The following is a 19,869-nucleotide window of genomic DNA, read 5'->3' on the forward strand; positions in this document are numbered from 1 at the left end:
TACACAGAGGGTTAGTGGAATATGGAATGCTTTATCACAAGTGACTATTGAGACAGAGACTATCATATAAAAATTGGATAAATATTTGAAAAGATATGAATGTAAAAGGATGTGGGAAAAGGGTTGGAAATGGGATTCATGTTGTTTTTGCTAATCTGCTCGCCAGCCATGATGTTCCTCCCATTCATTTAAATAAGAGGAAAATAGCAGGCTGCTGATCACAGAATTGAAAACATCCACCAATAGTTCCACTTGAAGAGTTAGCACTGGCATAGGGAGTATGAGTGGAATGGCTTCCTTCTTTGCTGTAAATATTATGATTCTATGATATGATGAAGAGCCACTACCAGAGAACAGCACATGATATAGTTAGCATGACCGCTGTATTGAGGGGTTATTGGGAAGTGTGGTGTCACCATTACTAGGCAGCATTTGCGACATTGATCAGTCATTTAAGATTTATGCATACTTTTTTCATTTTTTTAAAGTGGTAAAGTTATAAGTATACAGGATCTGTATTACAACAGAAAAGGGCTCAACTAGACAACTGCTTGTCTGTATGAAGTTACCTGTACTAAGTTATTTATCATCCTGATCATCGTATGCATGTTGTGTACACTAAAATATGAAATTTGAGAATGTTAAATTAAGATTCAGATTAATCCTTCTTTAAAGTGACATAGAACGATCATTCGATAACAAGAACCATATCAATTTGGTTGACAGTTGTTTGATTGTTTTTAAGTTTTGTTCTCAGGGTGTGGGTGATGCCAGCAAGGTTTTTATTGTCCATCTTTAGTTGCCTTGTTTACAACTGAATAGATTGCTCATCCTCTTCAAAGGGCATTCAAAGTCAACCACATAGTGTGGGGTTGGAGTCACCTGTAGGCCAGACTAGGTAGGGGTGATGGGCTCCCTTCCCTGAAGGATATTAATGGACCAGTTGGGTTTTTGTAACAAGATTTATTGAATTCGGTTTCACAATATGCTTCCATGGGATTTGATTTCATGACCAGTGTGTTGCTCATCCAGTACAATAATGCTCTGCTACTGTACACCTTGCAAAAAGACTCCTAGGATTAATTTATTTTAAATTATTTGTGCTTGGGATATGGGCAACACTGGCAAGGCCACATTTACTGTCCATCTATCTTATTCAGTTGAAGTGGAACTGTGATCAATAGGTGTTGCATAATTTGAGAAGACGTGTTGTTCACCACACAGACTGCACCACCTTCTCAAGGGCAATTAGGGATGGGAAATAAGTGCCAGCCTTGCCAGCGGTGCCCATGTTTTGGTTATTTTATGAAGTTTGCCTGTGTGTCATATCATGGAATCAAAACAGGCCATGCAGCCCATCAAGTTGTGCACCAGTGTTTTTCTCCACAAGAGCCATCTAATCTAATCCCACTCTTAGGCCGCAATTTACCCAATGTAAAATCACGGCCCTCATCTGTGAAGCTGAGGCGGGAAGTCAGTCACCTTTGAATCAGCTGATGAGTTGACAGCTTCAAATATCAACTCAAAGCTCCCAGCTGATTCAGCTATCTTCCTTTAAGCACTAACATCTCTAAACTGCATTTCCACAACAGATTCACCATGCTGCAAGTCCTTACACTAGTCTCCATCCAGTCTGACCTCATTACCTCTCTAACCATTGACAGATCACTTCACCTGCCATCTATTCCATCAGTCCTTTATACTCTCTCACCTTGGTCCTCAGAATCCCATCACGATCAGCCCCAACACCAACATCACCAGGCACACCAGCAGCACCAACAACCACATCAATCTTCTCCACAATCACCTAATGCTGCACAGGACAGAGGGCATCATCACCCAACCATATTGCTGCCCGGGATGCCAGGGATGGCCTCACTATGGCCACATTTACTTCACTTGACACTGCACACTCTGGCTGCCACATGATGCACCAGGTTGGCACCACGCCACACCAACAACATAAAGCATCTCTACGTTACCCAAGCCATTCCTTTCACACTTATGATGATTGCGGGGGATACCGTTATGTCTCACTATTTACTGCAACTCACTAAGCCACTTCTAAAGGTGCACACAAATCTGTCCAAGAAAGCAAAATGTTGAAAATAAAGATTTCAATGTTTGACACCACATTAACATAAACTTCACATGAACATTGGCTAAAACACACAAGTGCCTACCCTTGTGTGTTGTTAGTTGGTATGATTGGACAAGGACGAGGGTGAGTGTGAGGGGTGGCTAATGAGATGGGGAAGTGATAATGTAGATAGAGTGGGATGGGTGGAAGTGCAAGGTAAGTTGGTGTGAGTAAGGATGTGCAGGAGTAGCGTCGGGAAGGCAGAGTGATGGGGATGTGATGAGTGGCACAGCAGGATGAGGTTGAGTGTGGCTTTGCAGTAACGTTTCATGATCCACTGAGATCATTGAAAGGTTTGTGCCACTGCAGCCTGGTCCTCCTGATGACATCCCTGCTTGTGCCCTCTTGTGCAATGTGCAACCAGGCTGTGTTGGTCTCCTGAGGAGGTTTCTTCCACCCATGGGAAGGGAAGAGGACCTTCCTGCGTGCTGTGACTCCCTCCATAAGCATGTGGAGGGAGCCATGGGAGAGCCTGGGTGCAGCCCTGCACCTCTGTGCAGTGATTGTCAGTGATTTGCAGCTCCTCAATGCTGTAGAACACTGACAGCACAACTGTCAAAGTAAATTTGCGCATGGTCCCTTTAAGGAAACCAGCTGATGACACGTCACAAATGACGTCATCAGAACCACTTCCTTCAATTGGTCAGGAAACACGCTGGATGGGCTTAACAAGCCCAATCAGGGGAAAATCATGTCAGAGGCCGGGATGTAGGCAACAGCGGGTTCGGAACCCGCCACCGACATCGCCAGCCTCGGACCCACCGAGGTAGGGAAAATCGCGGCCAAGGTCTAGGATCAGCGGGACACTGGTGGGCAATCTGTCAAATCCAAAAAGCTGGGAAAAAACCATTGCTAAGAGGCTGTAAACAAACCACTAATGATTTTAATTGCCTCCTCCGCCGCTGCCTGTCGGGTCTGCTCAGTGCTGGCAGACCTGACATCGGGAAAGTCCAATGTGCGCATTTTGACAGCAGGTTCCCGACCCGCTGTCAATCATTTTAAATTTAGCAGCTGGCCCGCCACCCATCCCGTCCGCGGAGTGCCGGCAAAATTCCAGCCCTATACTCACTCCTCAAACCTTTAATATTCCTCTTTTTCAAGCAACTATCAAATTCCCTTTTGAAATACATATGGACTCATGTTTCAACTGGCAGAGAATTCTACACTCTTACCATTTCCTTGTTGAAGAATTGTTTCTAACATCCCCTTGAATTCTTTTTGTAATTAATTTAAATGTACACCCTCTCAGTACTGTTGCTAACCAATGGATACAATCTATCATGGTGGCATAGTGGTTAGCACTGTTGCCTCACAGCGCCAGGGACCCGGGTTCGAATCCGGCCTCGGGTGACTGTCTGTGTGGAGTTTGCACATTCTCCCCGTGTTTGCGTGGGTTTTCTCCGGGCGCTCTGGTTTCCTCCCACAGTCCAAAGATGTGCGGGTTAGGTTGATTGGCTATGCTAAATTGACCCTTAGTGTTAGGGGGGATTAAATACGTGGGGTTACGGGGATAGGGTGGGATATGTGTTGGTGTAGGGGTTACGGGGATCGGGTGGGATATGTGTCGGTGCAGGCTCGATGGGCCAAAATGGCCTTTATCTGCACTGTGGGATTTCTGTGATCATAACAATTGATCATTTTGAACACCTCTACCAAGTTAACCTTAAATTTTCTCAGCTTGTGTGAAAAAAGTCCTAACTCTCCTGGCTCTCTTCATAACTGTAACCCCTCATCCTTGGTAATATTCTAGTGAATCTATTTCCTATTGATTTCTTATCCCTCCTATAATGGAGTGCCCAAAACTGTACGCAATGCTCCGACTGTGGCCTAACTAAGGTCTTTTACAAGTTCAACATTATCTCCTTTCCCGTCACCCTCCCTTTCCCAGTTGCCCCCTCCTAATCACATCCCCTTCCCCTTTACTGGCCTATCCGAGGACTACTGCTGGCAACGCCGCAGCCTGAAATTCAAAGCCTCTCTGCGGTGATCTGCCTAGGGACACCCAGCAGGTGTCTGCAGCCACCGGTCTCATTTAATTGAGGTCTGAGGCCCAATATCGGGTAGGCTGATGCGAGCCCATTTCTATTCCATACACTGCATTTATCTAATCTGTTAGTTCTTCAAAGAATTCTATATGGCTGGCTAAGCATGACATAACTTTTAGAAATCTGTGTTGATGAACTCATGATTCTCACAAGTGTTCAGTAATTTTATCCTGCATTATAGACTTGGTAGTTTATCAACAACTGAAGTAAGACTAACTGGCCTAAGCTGTTTCAGAATGCCAGAGACAAGAAGCAGCAGCTCTGACCACAGATTTCCAATGCTCTTTAAATAAGCAAATGGCACCAGGGGACTGGAGGGTAGCCAATAGAATACATCTGCTCCAGAATGGAGAGAAACATGTTATCATTTCATTGGTCCATGGTTTGTGCTGTAGCAAATGATGACAATGAAAAGATATCAGAACATTTTGCATTGTAGGATTACTTTAACACATTATGCCATGGAATGATCATGTCTGTACCTCTTCAAAAGGTAAGTTCCCAATCTTGGCAGGGTGATCAGAAGAAGGGAAAATTGGAAAAGAAACCAGCCCAGACCAGTATTGTGCACTTAATGGGGTAGATGTTGACTTTGTGTGATAATGTAAAATGGGTGATAGCGAGTCGGCAGCCAGTTTGACATCCCTCCCGATTTGAAGTCAGTGGAAATAAAAATCAGTTCAACAGTGTGTTGAAGACTGGTACACAATGTGAGGAGACCCAAAAAAGGCCATAATAAATACTTTAAAAATGTGCAACATGGCATGCCATTGATACCATAGGTGACAAATTAATACTCCTCTGCATCAATAACTCAACTCTCCAATAACTGTTACCCTCATGAGCATTGCCTGGACCACCTCCGCATTTGGAAAACAAAAATATCTCTTCTTTAATTGGCTTCTAGTTTATATTCAAACCATTAATTTTCCAATTGCTGCATCATACCTCAATAATGTTTAACATTTATTCCATTTGTTCTTTTGTAAAATCCTCAAATCAGGAATATCAAAAACAACAAAAAAGGGGAAAGATTCAGTTAAAAGAATTCTGATTTGCACACAATGAACTGCCAGTGTCAGGGGAATCTGTCAAGGGAGGTGAGACACTTCTCCCAAGGGCAGGAGGAAATCAAATGGGAAACTGGATTCATCTTGCTCATCTGCTCCCTCTGCTGCATTGGTGGGACCTTAAAGATGTTCAGTGCTTCGAGTCAGTCAAAGCTGAGTGCATGCTATTGGTCCCCAATACAAATAAACAACCAGGGAAAAATAAACATGGGTATTACTGGAGGTTTTGTGATATAACTTGCATATACTATGTAGAATTAGTGGCATAAAATTAATATTGTTGATATTATAATAATAATTTTCAATCAAACTGCTGCTGAATTTACACAACTAACATTATAAATATATTCATTTAATTGAAGATTCTGGTTTTCATTTTTTTTGCAAATAATTTGTTATTAGTTCATATTTTGTTTAATAAAAATGCTCTAAAATTTAAGTCACACAGTTATAGGGAAGCTGGAGCTAGATAACAATTCTAAGTTTCAAGAAGTATAGTAACGAGAAGACTTCTGAAGGAATAAATTCAATTTTGCAATTAATAATGCTTAGTAATTTTGCTTCAATTATTTAAAAGGCCCTTATCTTTTTTTTCTTTTTCCAGCCCTGTTTCTGTATTCTAACTGTTAGTAGGAGTTTCATGATTGGTCAAATGACATCTCTGACGTTCACAGGTAAATTGGAACTTAGGGAACAATCTCCACCCTCCGTTGGTCAAAGGTAGAATTAAGTCACAAAGATCACGAAGGTTTAATCCCTGAAAAATTGAGGTCTGACCGAAACATTAACTTATCTTTTTCTTTGGATGATACTTCTAGTACTTTCAATGCTTGAAGTTTAATCCCTGGATTGTGCTGATTTTGAGGATCTCAGCATTGAGTGGTAGTAGGGGTACTTCATTTTTCCTTATACCCACTGGGTTTGGTATGGGACACATCAGGCAGGTTCCTGCTCATCTTTGTCCAGTAATGTCCTATTGTAAAGATTGTGTGGATATCTATAGCAGACAGGGTTGAGGTTGACGGTGCCGTCCCTCACTGTCTAGGCTCCCTGATCAAGAATGGCCACTTGGATGAGGTAAGAGGAGGTGAGTGACTCCTGGGGAACTGAAACCCACATTAACCCAAAAAATGTGGAGTTGTATTCAACCTTGAGGCAGCACCTGTGGAATTGTACCCCAGTGAGAGTCAGCACCTGAGGAACTGTACCCCACTGAAAGTCAGCACCTGAGGAACTGTACCCCAGCATGAGTCAGCACCTGAGGAACTGTACCCCACTGAAAATCAGCACCCGTGGAAATGTACCCCAGTGAGAGTCAGCACCTGGGGAACTGTACCCCACTGAAAGTCAGCACCTGAGGAACTGTACCCCAGTGAGAGTCAGCACCTGAGGAACTGTACCCCACTGAAAGTCAGCACCTGAGGAACTGTACCCCACTGAAAGTCAGCACCTGAGGAACTGTACCCCACTGAAAGTCAGCACCTGAGGAACTGTACCCCAGTGAGAGTCAGCACCTGAGGAACTGTGCCTCACTGAAAATCAGCACCTGAGGAACTGTACCCCACTGAAAGTCAGCACCTGAGGAACTGTACCCCACTGAAAGTCAGCACCTGAGGAACTGTACCCCACTGAAAATCAGCACCTGAGGAACTGTACCCCACTGAAAGTCAGCACCTGAGGAACTGTACCCCACTGAAAGTCAGCACCTGAGGAACTGTACCCCACTGAAAGTCAGCACCTGAGGAACTGTACCCCAGTGAGAGTCAGCACCTGAGGAACTGTACCCCAGTGAGAGTCAGCACCTGAGGAACTATACCCCACTGAAAGTCAGCACCTGAGGAACTGTACCTCACTGAAAGTCAGCACCTGAGGAACTATACCCCACTGAAAGTCAGCACCTGAGGAACTGTACCCCAGTGAGAGTCAGCACCTGAGGAACTGTACCCCACTGAAAGTCAGCACCTGAGGAACTGTACCCCACTGAAAGTCAGCACCTGAGGAACTGTATCCCAGTGAGAGTCAGCACCTGAGGAACTGTACCTCACTGAAAGTCAGCAACTGAGGAACTGTACCCCAGTGAGAGTCAGCACCTGAGGAACTGTACCCCAGCATGAGTCAGCACCTGAGGAACTGTACCCCACTGAAAGTCAGCAACTGAGGAACTGTACCCCAGTGAGAGTCAGCACCTGTGGAACTGTACCCCAGTGAAAGTCAGCACCTGAGGAACTGTACCCCAGTGAGAGTCAGCATCTGTGTAACTGTACCCCACTGAAAGTCAGCACCTGGGGAACTGTACCCCAGCAGGAGTCAGCACCTGTGGAACTGTACCCCAGTGAGAGTCAGCACCTGTGGAACTGTACCCCAGCATGAGTCAGCATCTGTGAAACTGTAACCCAGCATGAGTCAGCATCTGTGAGACAGTAGCCCATCTTGAGTAAGTGCCTGAGGAGCTGTACCCCAGTGAAAGTCAACACCTGAGGAACTGTACCCCAGTGAGAGTCAGCATCTTTGGAACTGTACCCCAGTGAAAGTCAACACCTGAGGAACTGTACCCCAGTGAAATTCAACACCTGTGGAACTGTACCCCAGTGAGAGTTAGCATCTGTGAAACTGTATCCCAGTGAGAGTCAGCATCTTTGGAACTGTATCCCAGCAAGAGTCAGCATCTGTGGCACTGTATCCCCGTGAGTGTCAGCATCTTTGGAACTGTATGCCAGTGAAAGTCAACACCTGTGGAACTGTAACCCAGTGAAAGTCAGCACCTGGGGAACTGTACCCCAGTGATAGTCAGCACCTGTGGAACTGTACCCCAGTGAGAGTCAGCACCTGTGGAACTGTACCCCAGTGAAAGTCAACACCTGTGGAACTGTACCCCAGTGAGAGTCAGCACCTGGGGAACTGTACCCCAGTGAAAGTCAGCACCTGTGGAACTGTACCCCAGTGAGAGTTAGCACCTGAGGAACTGTACCCCAGTGAAAGTCAGCACCTGGGGAACTATACCCCAGTGAGAGTCAGCACCTGTGGAACTGTACCCCAGTGAGAGTCAGCACCTGAGGAACTGTACCCCAGTGAAAGTCAGCATCTGTGAAACTGTACCCCAGCATGAGTCAGCATCTGTGAGACAGTATCCCAGTGAGGGTCAGCATCTTTGGAACTGTATCCCAGCAAGAGTCAGCATCTGTGGCACTGTATCCCCGTGAGTGTCAGCATCTTTGGAACTGTATGCCAGTGAAAGTCAACACCTGTGGAACTGTAACCCAGTGAAAGTCAGCACCTGGGGAACTGTACCCCAGTGATAGTCAGCACCTGTGGAACTGTACCCCAGTGAGAGTCAGCACCTGTGGAACTGTACCCCAGTGAAAGTCAACACCTGTGGAACTGTACCCCAGTGAGAGTCAGCACCTGGGGAACTATACCCCAGTGAGAGTCAGCACCTGTGGAACTGTACCCCAGTGAGAGTTAGCACCTGAGGAACTGTACCCCAGTGAAAGTCAGCATCTGTGTAACTGTACCCCAGTATGATTCAGCATCTGTGAAACTATATCCCAGTGAGAGTCAGCACCTGAGGAACTGTATCCCAGTATGATTCAGTGCCTGTGGAACTGCACCCCAATATTATTCAGTGCACTTGGAACTGTACCCAGTAAGTGTCAACGGCTGTTCAACTGTACCCCAGAAAAACATATGATGTAATTAAATCAATGTATACAAACAACAAATGTGCAGTTAAAATTGGAGACAAACAAACAAAATACTTCCCACAGGGGCGGGGGGTGACGCAGGGCTCGCCAATCTCACCGACACTCTTTAATATTTACATAAATGAATTGGCAAAACTACCCGGCCTCACCCTATATGAATCCAAGGTTAAATTCCTCCTCTATGCAGACGACCTGGTTCTGCTGTCACCAACTAAGGAGGGTCTACAGCAGAACCTGGATCTGCTGGAGTCGTACTGCCAGACTTGGGCCCTGACAATAAATCCCCAAAAAACCAAAGTCCTTGTGTTCCAGCAAAGATCCAGACATCAGGGACCCAAAATAAATTTCACACTAGGAACAACCAAAATTGAACAAACCACTAACTACACATACTTGGGCTTAAAAATCAGTTCTACGGGAAATTTTAAACTGGCTGTGAATGAACTGAAAGAGAAAGCAAGAAGGGCTTTCTATGCCATTAAAAAATCAATCCAAATAGAAATCCCAATTAGCATTTGGCTCAAAATTTTCAAATCAGTAATTGAACCAATTGCACTCTATGGCAGTGAAGTGTGGGGACCGCTAACACAACAAGAATTTGCAAAATGGGACAAACACCCAATTGAGATCCTACATGCAGAATTCTGTAAAAGTATCCTCCGGACTCAAAGGAAAACCGTAAACAATGCATGCAGGGCAGAACTAGGCCAATATCCATTAATAATCACTATCTAAAAAAGAGCCACCAAATTTTGGAAACACCTAGAAATGAGCAACCCCCAATGCTATCATTACGAAGCCCTGAAATGCCAAGAGAGGACCATAAAGAAGAATACCCTCAGTCAACTAGTCCTGGGACTCAGTGAAGTAACTACTAACACTACTAACAATAACCAGCCCCAGGACAGTAACAGCGTAACACAAAGAATTCGACCCAACACAATCGTCGCTAAGCAAAGGAAAAATATATCTGTCATATTGGGCAGAAACAACAAAAACCCAAAGCAAACTCAATTGCTACTTGGCCCTAAACAGACAATACAACATGGCTGATTACCTGACCATGGTAAAGGATAGCAAACTGAGAAAAACCTTGACAATGTACAGACTTAGTGAACATAGCCTGGCGATCGAAAAAGGTAGACACAGGCAGACCCGGCTACCAAGAGAGGACAGGATATGCTCTCACTGCAGTCAGGGAGTGGTGGAGACAGAGATGCACTTCCTCACAGCTTGTAGAAAATATCAGGGCATAAGGGAGAACTTCTATCCAAAATTCACAAAAATATGCCCGGAATTCAGAAATTTGAAGGACGACCAAAAACTCCCATACCTACTAGGGGAAGAGAGAAATTGTGTAACACTAGTGGCACACTATGTTACAGCTTGCCATAAACAGAGGGACAACCACTAAATATAAGAAAAGAGTATATATAAATTATATGAAAGTATATTTATACACTCAGGGATATATCTGTTTATACACTGTATGGGTAGATCTGTATTTTTGTGTACAAACATGAATGTTTTTCGATGCTTTAGCAACATAAGATGTAACTTGTCATGACAATAAAGCGATTTGAATTGAATTGAATTGAAATTGAGAGTCAGCACCTGTGGTAGTGCATCCCAGTATGAGTTAGAGCCTTCAGAAAAGAATATAGGAAAGAGGAGAAAATTGAGAGGGGACAGAAAAGCTAAAAATTGATGAAACAGTATTTTTAAACAACATTAATATGATTAGATCCAAACAGAAACCATCTCACTGATACTCTGTTCACACTTGTAAAGGATTTTGATATTGAGTAACTAAGAGTGAATGAATCTCATCCTAAACAGATTGTCACATTTTTTGGCAAGTCCAAAATGATACAGATGGGGCATGGGACAAGCCTGGAATTCTAAGATTTGCTTTAGTGATGATGAAAATTTATCAAAAACTTAATAATGTAATTAATTATTGTCTCCACATCCTGATGCAGAGGAGTATGTGGAATGAATTAACTTGTATTTTTTTCTTAAAGAAAGACTTCTAGGGCTGAATTTTGAGGCCTACTGACTGGGGAAAATGGGATGGTAGTGCCCTGAAAATGGGGTGGAAGAACTTATCGCCACACTCCCGCTGGCACTTATGCCATCTCCATTTTGGCCATCCAAATAGGCGACCCAGCAGCTGCCTGAAGAAGGCATGCAGCTAATTTAAACATTTAAATTGGGGTCCTATTGATGTCACCCTAACCCTAATGCCATTTTAGGAGTGTGCGGCGTGCTTGCTCCGCCCTGTATCAGCTGGTGTCTGGGCCGAAAAGGAGCTGACAGGTAAGTTCTACTTTATTTTTGTGGTGCTGAGAGGAGCCGGATTTCTCTACCCACAGCCACCGCCCCACCACCCCCACGCCACCACCACCACCACAGGCTCCACAAACCCAGTTTGGGGTGCTGCCACACCAGTTTTCTTCCTCCCGAGATTGGACTCCCCCCCCCCCCCCCCAAAGAGATCGGACTCCCTCCCCCGCCAGAGATCGGACTCCCCCCCCCGCCCCCCCACCACCACCACCCGGACCTACCTTCTTCTGGCCGGAATGCCAATATTGCGGTGGCCCACAGTCAGTGGGTTGCCTCGGGGCGCCCGCTTCCTGCCTGCAGCCCCCCAGCCTGATGCTAAAGAGGCTTGGCCCTCAGAATGGACTGGGCCTCCCACCAGGACTGCCGGCAGTCATGCAAAATCTTCTTGGGGGAAGGGGGAAAACTATCCCCTGGTGGCTGATTTGCCTTTGAGCAGTTTCCAAAGAGCCTGCTCAAAAACCAGACCTGATAACAAAATGGGTTGCAGCTTTGAACCCCAAATGTAAAAGTGATATGTAAACCTCACTATTGCAGGTGTAAGAATGTATAGCTGTGTACTAAATATAGTCAATGCCATGTTAAAGAGCATTCAGAATGGCAGTATTGCATTGTATCCATTTCAAGACCATTGGAGGCAAAATAAAGAGAAAATGCAGTGGGAAAGAAACCAAATGTGTTATTACATGTTATCATACAGTAATATAGAAACATAGATTTCGAAATAGACTTCTTTCCTGCAGTGAATTCAGGTCCTTCTTGGAGGATAGTTTTACACAATCCCATTTTCCTGCTTTCTCCCCACATTCTTTTAAATTCTTCTTTAAGTCATTATCCTGCACTTCTTTGAATGCTGTAATCAAATTGGCATAGATCACCATTTGTGGCAAAGCACTCAACATTCTGATAATGTTGCATGAAAAAGTTTTTTCCAATCTCCCTCTTTTATGCATCCAACGCTTATCTTGAAATCATGGCCTCTTGTCTTTGATTTGTGTTTTATAACCAAGATCTTGTTGACCATTTTATTATTGTACATATAACTGCAACCTCTGATCCCTGATGCGTAGATGTTAAGGTATCTATATAGGTTCCCAATATCCTTCACCCATACGATAACATATAATAATTATATCAAAAATGTATTGGCACTTAAATAAAAGAAAAATGAGTGAATACATCGAACTGAGGTAGATGTCTTTAATTACAGTGATACAATGATTTGACAAAAGTGCATTGTGAACAAGATGCAACAATAAGTCCTTTACCAACAAATCATAATATGTTAAAAAATGTAACTAAATTTCTTACTGGAACATTTACCATCATCACTCTGAACGGGTCTCCCAAAGAATTTAAAATCTGTGTCCAGCTGAAATAATTTTTAAAATTAATATATCACTAGTAAACTCAATCATTTGATATAAAACATATATAATATATACAAAAATAGATATTTGAACAATTTGCCCACGAGATTAACCCCACAGTATCAGAACAGTATTTACTGTCCACAATTGATAAATAGACCCCCACAAGTTAACTTTAATTGTTAGAATAGTTGCTGTCCAAAAACAAAATCCTCTAGTATAAATGATATGTAATATGCACATCGTGTGATCGGGACTGTAAGAGCCTCCAATTTATTTTCGTGTAATGTATAAATCCTCCACAGTTTATGGTAAATTAAATTAAAATGCAAGAAATAATCCTTAAAAAGGTGAGAAGGAAAAACAAAATGTCATCAAAATCTGATCACATACATTTTATGAACACTAACAACGAACTGGTTTGGGGTTCTGTCATCAGACAGTAGCAGATACAGCGTGCGTGGGATCCTCTTTTTTCCAGTGTGTTTATGTACCTGTTTTTTCTTCTTCCAATTCTACTGTTGTACTTCTGGCTTTTCTCATCATGTTGGCACACATTGATTCAGAATTATTTATTTCATTTTGGATCAAGCAGCAGGCATCATTTCGACCAGCTGGTGCATAGAGGGGGTAATCACGTGGCAAAGCCTTGCGTTCCTGTTTCCTATAAACCAAAGGAAAATACGTGGAGTGAATGGTAATATTACATTGCAACAGTGCAAGTCAGAGTACTGTAGGCCCAAGTACACTAATCCTACTGGACATGTGACTTGACAAAATATCACACACACAAAAAATCAAGAGTAGCAGTACATGTGGAGAGGAAAGTTACTGCAGCACAAGCCAACTGGCATCAAGCCAACGAGCCAAAAAGTGGGCAGGACTACAAAGAACAGACAGGCTGTCACAGGACAACCCATCTGCTAGAAACACAACAACAACAGAAACAAAATCACAAAATAAAGACACAAAGCTTCAGAAAAAAAGGTAAAAATAACAAACCTGTAATGTCTACAGAGAGTGTACAAAACTGTGTTGCTGCAGTCACTGTTCTTACGCAATGCACCAACCACAGTTATTAAAGAGCGAATATATTGGGGTAAACCATATATGTTCCTATGCTCCTAAACAACGACACTTAGATTACTCCAATACTGAAAAAGTCCTTCATAACCCATAAAAATTCTCAGGAGTGAAATGAATAAAGCGATATTCAAATTTTGTAATGTATGCAAGAAAATGATCTCAAATGAGAGGAGGATCCAAATGACTTAAGAGCAATAAAACCCTATATTGCATCACTGATTTGTATTCCTTTTTCTGAAAAAACTATTTTTTCTCTCAACTAATTTTATGGTGCACAAGTCCCGAATGTAAAAGATGGAATGGAACACATTTCTTCCAACTTACTTGGTAGAAAATGAACATTCGGCATGCCTATGAATGGTGAAAGGACGGAGCGCTTGTTTCTTGCACCTTGTTTGCACACCCAGTCACACAATGAAGATAATGGGCCAGAATTTGCTGTAGCTGGTCACCGAATGGTGCCCGCTGTTAGTTAGACTTGCCTGTTTAATTTCCATGAGATCTTGCACTGAAAGTTACTGGAAATGGCAGATAGATAAAGTGTGGTGCCCTCTACAGGGCATCTGGGATCTGTGTGAACAAGGCAAGCAACTGATTGTAATCAGATTAAAGAATTGTTAATGAGCAGTGTAGAGTCTGAACTAGGGGAGCGATTTTCCCCAGATACTTTAGGCGCTAAAGAGCCTACGAGGTGGCCAAGATGGGGTCTTAATCTGAAATGCCAGTTTAGCCCGCATTTAACGCAAGACGCCATCTTGGTAATGGAGTTGAAGCTTGCACTAGGAACAGCCGCCCGGAGAATCGTTAAGGGGCTGATTACCACTTAAGTTGCCTGCTGGCGCTCATTAACAAGGCTGCACGACATTTTGGTGGCTAGCGCATGACCTAACGCCCTCTCCTAACAGCAACCAGCTGATTGGGAGTAACAAGTCGTTGCTGAGGATTTCGAGCGCTACTTAAAGCTATATCACCTTTTGCTGTTCACTTGCTGCTGGAGGTTTGAAGAGGACTTTTGATACATCTGGAGACCTTCTGGGAAACTTTGTCAAGACTTCACCAGCAGTCTATCAACATTTATTCCAGAATTTCTCTGAGGACTTCATCTAAATAGAATAAATGCTGTGCTACTCCACCTCCATAGGAGTCACGAGGAGAAAGGGAGTGCTTGGTCATTGGCATCTTGCTAGGGGTCCCCCTTGGTCTGCAGGAGGAATGGAAGAGAACATGAGGCCAGGCAGAGAAGCGTGCCAGCTGATGCAGGAGAGAGGGACAGCAGGGCGAGGTGGACTCCTTCCCCCCTGCAGGTACAGGACGTCCCTCCTCCTCTGGTGCTCCTCCACCAGAGCCTCCAGTGCCGCATCTGAGAACCTGTGTGCCCTCTCACGCAGTCCCTGAGCCATCCTGAAATGTGCCGCTGTGTGTCAGCCAGCCCATTCCACACCTTCAGTTGAAGTGGGTGCGAGGAGCCCACATACACTGCTCCATGAAAATTACATCTAATCAGCGCTTGAGTATTAAACCTGCAGGTGTCTGTTTTAGCACCTCCAGGCAAATTCAAATTATGGTAATCAGCAATTAGGACTAAAATTACTAAATAGGCTAAAACCAGACTTTCAAAACAGGCGTTTCTTATTAACACAGCACCCATTTAGCACCTGTTTTCACCCTTTCACCAAAATAACCCCCAGGAAGTGTAAGTTTGAATAGTGAATTCAATGTCAAATCAGGTACAGGAAGATAACTGATGAGAGGGAAAGAAAGATTGGATTAAGAAAGAGAGAAAAAAGAGAAAGAGAAAGAAAATAAATTAACAGTTTTTCTGAAATCTCCAACAACAATTAAAAACGAAAGGAATCAGACTCCGCATTTGTAATAGTTAATTTTCAATGCCAGAGAGGTTGTTTGGCAGTAATTAACACTTATCATGCCATTAAAAAGGGTACTGAGACTGAAATGGACAAACCCTAACTTGCCCTAACATTGGGAAGCCAAAGCCATTGTCTTCAGTCCCCGCCACAAAATCCGTTCCCTGGCACCGACCATAGCCACCGACTCCATCCCTCTCTCTGGCAACTGTTTGAGGCTGAACCAGACTGTTCACCCCCAGATGAGCTTCCGACCACATATCAGCGCCATCACTAAGACCGCCTATTTCCATCTCCGGAACATCGCTCGACTCCACCTCGCCTCAGCTCATCTGTTGCTGAAGCCCTCATCCCTGCCTTTGTTACCTCTAGACTTGACTATTCCAACACACTCCTGGTCAGCCTCCCATGTTCTACCCTCCGTAAACTTGAGGTCATCCAAAACTCGGCTGCCCGTGTCCGAACTCACATCAAGTCCCGTTCACCCATCACTCACTGGCCTACATTGGCTCCCGGTTAAGCAACGCCTCGATTTTAAAATTCTCATCCTTGTTTTCAAATCCCTCCATGGCCTCGCCCCTCCCTATCTCTGTAATCTCCTCCAGCCCCACAATCCTCCAAGATATCTGTGCTCTTCTAATTCTGGCCTCTTGAGCATCTCCAATTTTAATCGCTCCACCATTGGAGGTTGTGCCTTCAGCTGCCAAGGTCCTAAGCTCTGAGATTCCCTCTCTAAACCTCTCCACCTGTCTTTCCTCCTTTAAGATGCTCCTTAAAACCTACCTTTGACCAAGCATCTGTCCTAATATTACCGTATGTGGCTCAATGTCAAGTTTTGTTTTATAACGCTCCCGTGAACTGCTTTGGAATGTTTTACTGCGCTAAAGGCAGGATATAAATACAAGTTGTTGTTGTTCTGTAATGAGTTAACTTCGTATCTACCATGCAAACCGTTCAATGTATTTCAATGGTGTGTCAAGACAGCGAGATGCTGTTTTCAAGAAGCTAACGGCGCAATGACACATCTCGGAGAGCAACTGCTGGATTTTTGCATTTAACCGCGAATCTGCTGAAGTTGCTGTGCGATTTGTGCATAAATAACAGTTAGCACAATTAGCCTCACCATTATTTTCACAAACAAATCATGCTATCCAATGTACTTGGTCCTATTTCCAGAAAGTACTGGCCTGATTCACTCTACAGCGCATGGCATTTGAAATCAAACACATACTGGATTATGATTTAATTCCACTTTTCAAACATAATGGGGAACTTTATGTTGTGCTCTGGCAGCAGGAACAGTGCACATTAGTCCTTGCACCTGGTTGTGCACGGCCAATCCTGCACTAAACATTGGCTTCTTGTCTCATTACATATTCACAGTGATCTCCCGGTGGGGCATCTACTAGCCACTGATTGTGGGGGTGGGATATCAAGGGTTGCAGCAACTATTTCAAGGGCTGCAGCAGCCATTTAAAAGGGAACTTTTTAACTGCCAAATGTGTATAAAACTATAATTATTAATGGAGCACTGTCAAGGCAGTGCACCCTAATTTTTGGATGCAGCTAAAGAAGTGCTGCTTCGAGAAGTGGGGGGAAATAGGATTGCCCTGTTTAGGCACTCTATGGAACCCACCCCATGGGAAAGCAGTGAACAGTGCTTGGTAAGAAGTGGTGGAACACTCAAAGACATTGGCAACAAATCCAGAAAAGATTTTTAGACCTGAAGAAATCAGCCAAAGACAGACAACCAGTACTGACGTAATAAAACTACTAGGCACTTGGTCTAAGCGTTAAACAAAGCTTTAATCAACTGTTTTACAACATGGAGGTCTAGTTGTGTCCTTCACTAGTTCCTGTTAAGAATGCCCTGCACAAGCTGGGCCTGTACCCGAGTATTTATACTCTCCCTGGACAGCGCCACCCGTAGGCCGCTCAGTATTATTTCATAAGTCTTTCATGAATGACTGATTCATGTCAAGTACCTTATACCAAGGTAAGGCACCCCACCAATATCTTATACCAAGTTAAGGCACACAACAAGTAATTTAAATCAAGATAAGGCACTGCACTAGTATCTTAAACCAAGGCAAGATATTCTACCAGTATCTTATACCAAGGTAAAGCTACCCACCAATACCTTATACAAAGTCAATGGGTAAATATGCATGCCACACATACTGTTACACCTACAAAGCCCTTACACTGCTTTATAGACATTTGAATGTGTACTATGCATGGCCTTACTGCAGCAGGGAATGCATTCTGACTGCATTTTATCACTTAAACTGTTGGCACGCTGACATATTAAAAAAGCTTCATACAAAAAATTCCTCTTGAAACTTAGCTGCATGATGCATATTCTCGTACTCACACACAGTGGCCGGCTGGCTCCGAGGACCAAGCAGGGAAGTGCCTGGCCTTTCACTGAAGGAGACAGCAGATTTGGTGCTTGGAGGCCATTTGGCAGCTGCTGTCCAGAAAGCCCTGAACCTGGTTAGTAGGACAACAGCTACAGCTCTCTCAGGTCTGTAGCTGCGCTCCTGTTCCTGTCCCATTTCCCACGTCAGGGCCCCTACCAGTCCAGTACTCGTCCATGCTAATGGTTCGGGATACCAAATTTAGGGGCATGGTAGACTGGACAAGCAGAACATACTTCCAATAGACTCTGCCTATCCTGTTACTAACTGAATGAAAGAGTAAATAGTGGAAAGCACAATGTTGTTGAAACTTAAAAATGCACAAATAGGAGTTAACTTTCTGCTATGCATGTGAACTTTCTGCTATGTACTCATTTAGTTAATTCAGTAATCCTTATATAGAATTTGATTAACCAGGCTTTCCATCTCCCCAATTCCTTTATGACTGGATTACCTCTTGACAAGCTGCAACACTGCTACATTATCCATTTTAACAGCATTTCCTTATCCATCAAGGATGTCTGGATGGCATCTGCAGCTACCATGGGGAGCAGTTCATGTAAGTTGAAAGCTGTAACGTATACCATTGCCCTTTCACCTGGCACCAAGACCACAACATCCAACTACATCTCTGATCGGTAGTAGAATTTTCCATTTCTCACCAACCTCTTCCCCTTCATTGGACCCACCTCAACCCTTTCACCCCCACCTGATCATCTCCTATTCTTTTGATCTCCTCCTCTCCCAGTTCAACTACCTTTCCTTGTCCCAGTGCTCACCAACATCATAAATGGCTTCCTCTGTGCCAGCACTATTCCCTCGTCTTCAAAAACATCATTACAACCTCCTCCACAAAAAGATTGCTCTGGAATCCTCCATCCTCAACATGGAGTCATAGAATCATAACGGCACAGAAGGAGGCCATTCGGCCCATCAAGCCCATGCTGGCTCTCTGTAGAGCAATCCTGTCAGTCCCATTCCCCCGCTCTATCCCCGTAGCCCTGCAAGTTTATTTCCCTCAGGTGTCTATCCAGTCTCCCCTTGAAAACATTAAGGCCTAGAAATTGGGTTGGGGCGCCAAAGTGGCGCAAAAGTCGCCTGAGCGCAGAATTTAACGCAGCGTTCGCGGCTTTAGCGATCATCAGATATTCAGTTTCATTGCCCCTCGAGGGACACGGGGCGAGGCTCGAGGCGCTCCGCGTCCCTCTTAGGGCGCTGAAACTGAATATCGCAGCGCAACGTGCCGCAGCGCCACACGCTGTGGCACGGCACGCTGCGGTACTGCAGGCCTTCCTCCCACTGTTAAGGGGGAGGTGCCTGCAACAGCGCGAACCCCGATCGCGAGTGCCGGCAAATGAGCCCGGCACCAAGGAGAAGTGCCGGGCTCTCGGGAAACAGCTGGCAATGCCGCGGGGGGGGGGGGGGCGGTTAGGAGGCCGGGGATGGAGGTGCTGGCAGGTGGCCGCCGAAAAAGGCGGCCGCTCCGCACCTCCACCTTAACTTGCGCCGCTGCCGGCACAGTAAGGCCCCGTGAACCGGGCGCGGGTAGCGAACGGAAATATCGCGAACGGGGCGCAAATGGGGCGCTGCGCACACCGATGACGTCATCGGTGGCGGCGCAGCACAAAAGACTAACGCCACCATTATTGCCCCAACTCAATATCGCGGGAGGCGCAGCCAGTGGCACTACAGCCACTGCCTGCCTCTTTAGGCGCTAACAAGTGGCGCTACTTACCCAATTTCTCCCCCTAAGTGTCTCCGCTTCCACCACTTCCGTCGGCAGCGAGTTCCAGGTCCTCACCACTCGCTGCATAAAAATGTTTTCCTCA

At 44.6% G+C, this 19,869-nt stretch overlaps 1 protein-coding gene across 2 annotated transcripts in view; it reads right to left on the reverse strand.

The window, feature by feature from the left end:
* Window positions 1-12,482: 12,482 nt before the first annotated feature.
* LOC147105616 (potassium voltage-gated channel subfamily A member 3-like) overlaps window positions 12,483-19,869 on the reverse strand; it is a 73,849-nt gene continuing 66,462 nt past the window's right edge. The window contains exons 2-3 of one of the 2 annotated variants that reach the window (XM_086010156.1): window positions 13,164-13,333; window positions 12,483-12,671 (exon numbers count right to left, since the gene is read on the reverse strand). The gene's annotated coding sequence lies outside the window, so the exon portion shown is untranslated. Of the gene's footprint in view, window positions 13,334-19,869 lie in introns of both variants that reach the window. The other variant, XM_086010155.1, reaches the window with a different exon arrangement.

The sequence above is a fragment of the Somniosus microcephalus genome, chromosome 17 (genome assembly GCF_052327205.1).
Source record: "Somniosus microcephalus isolate GS21.2 chromosome 17, FLI_Smic_1.0, whole genome shotgun sequence".
Lineage (NCBI taxonomy): Eukaryota > Metazoa > Chordata > Chondrichthyes > Squaliformes > Somniosidae > Somniosus > Somniosus microcephalus.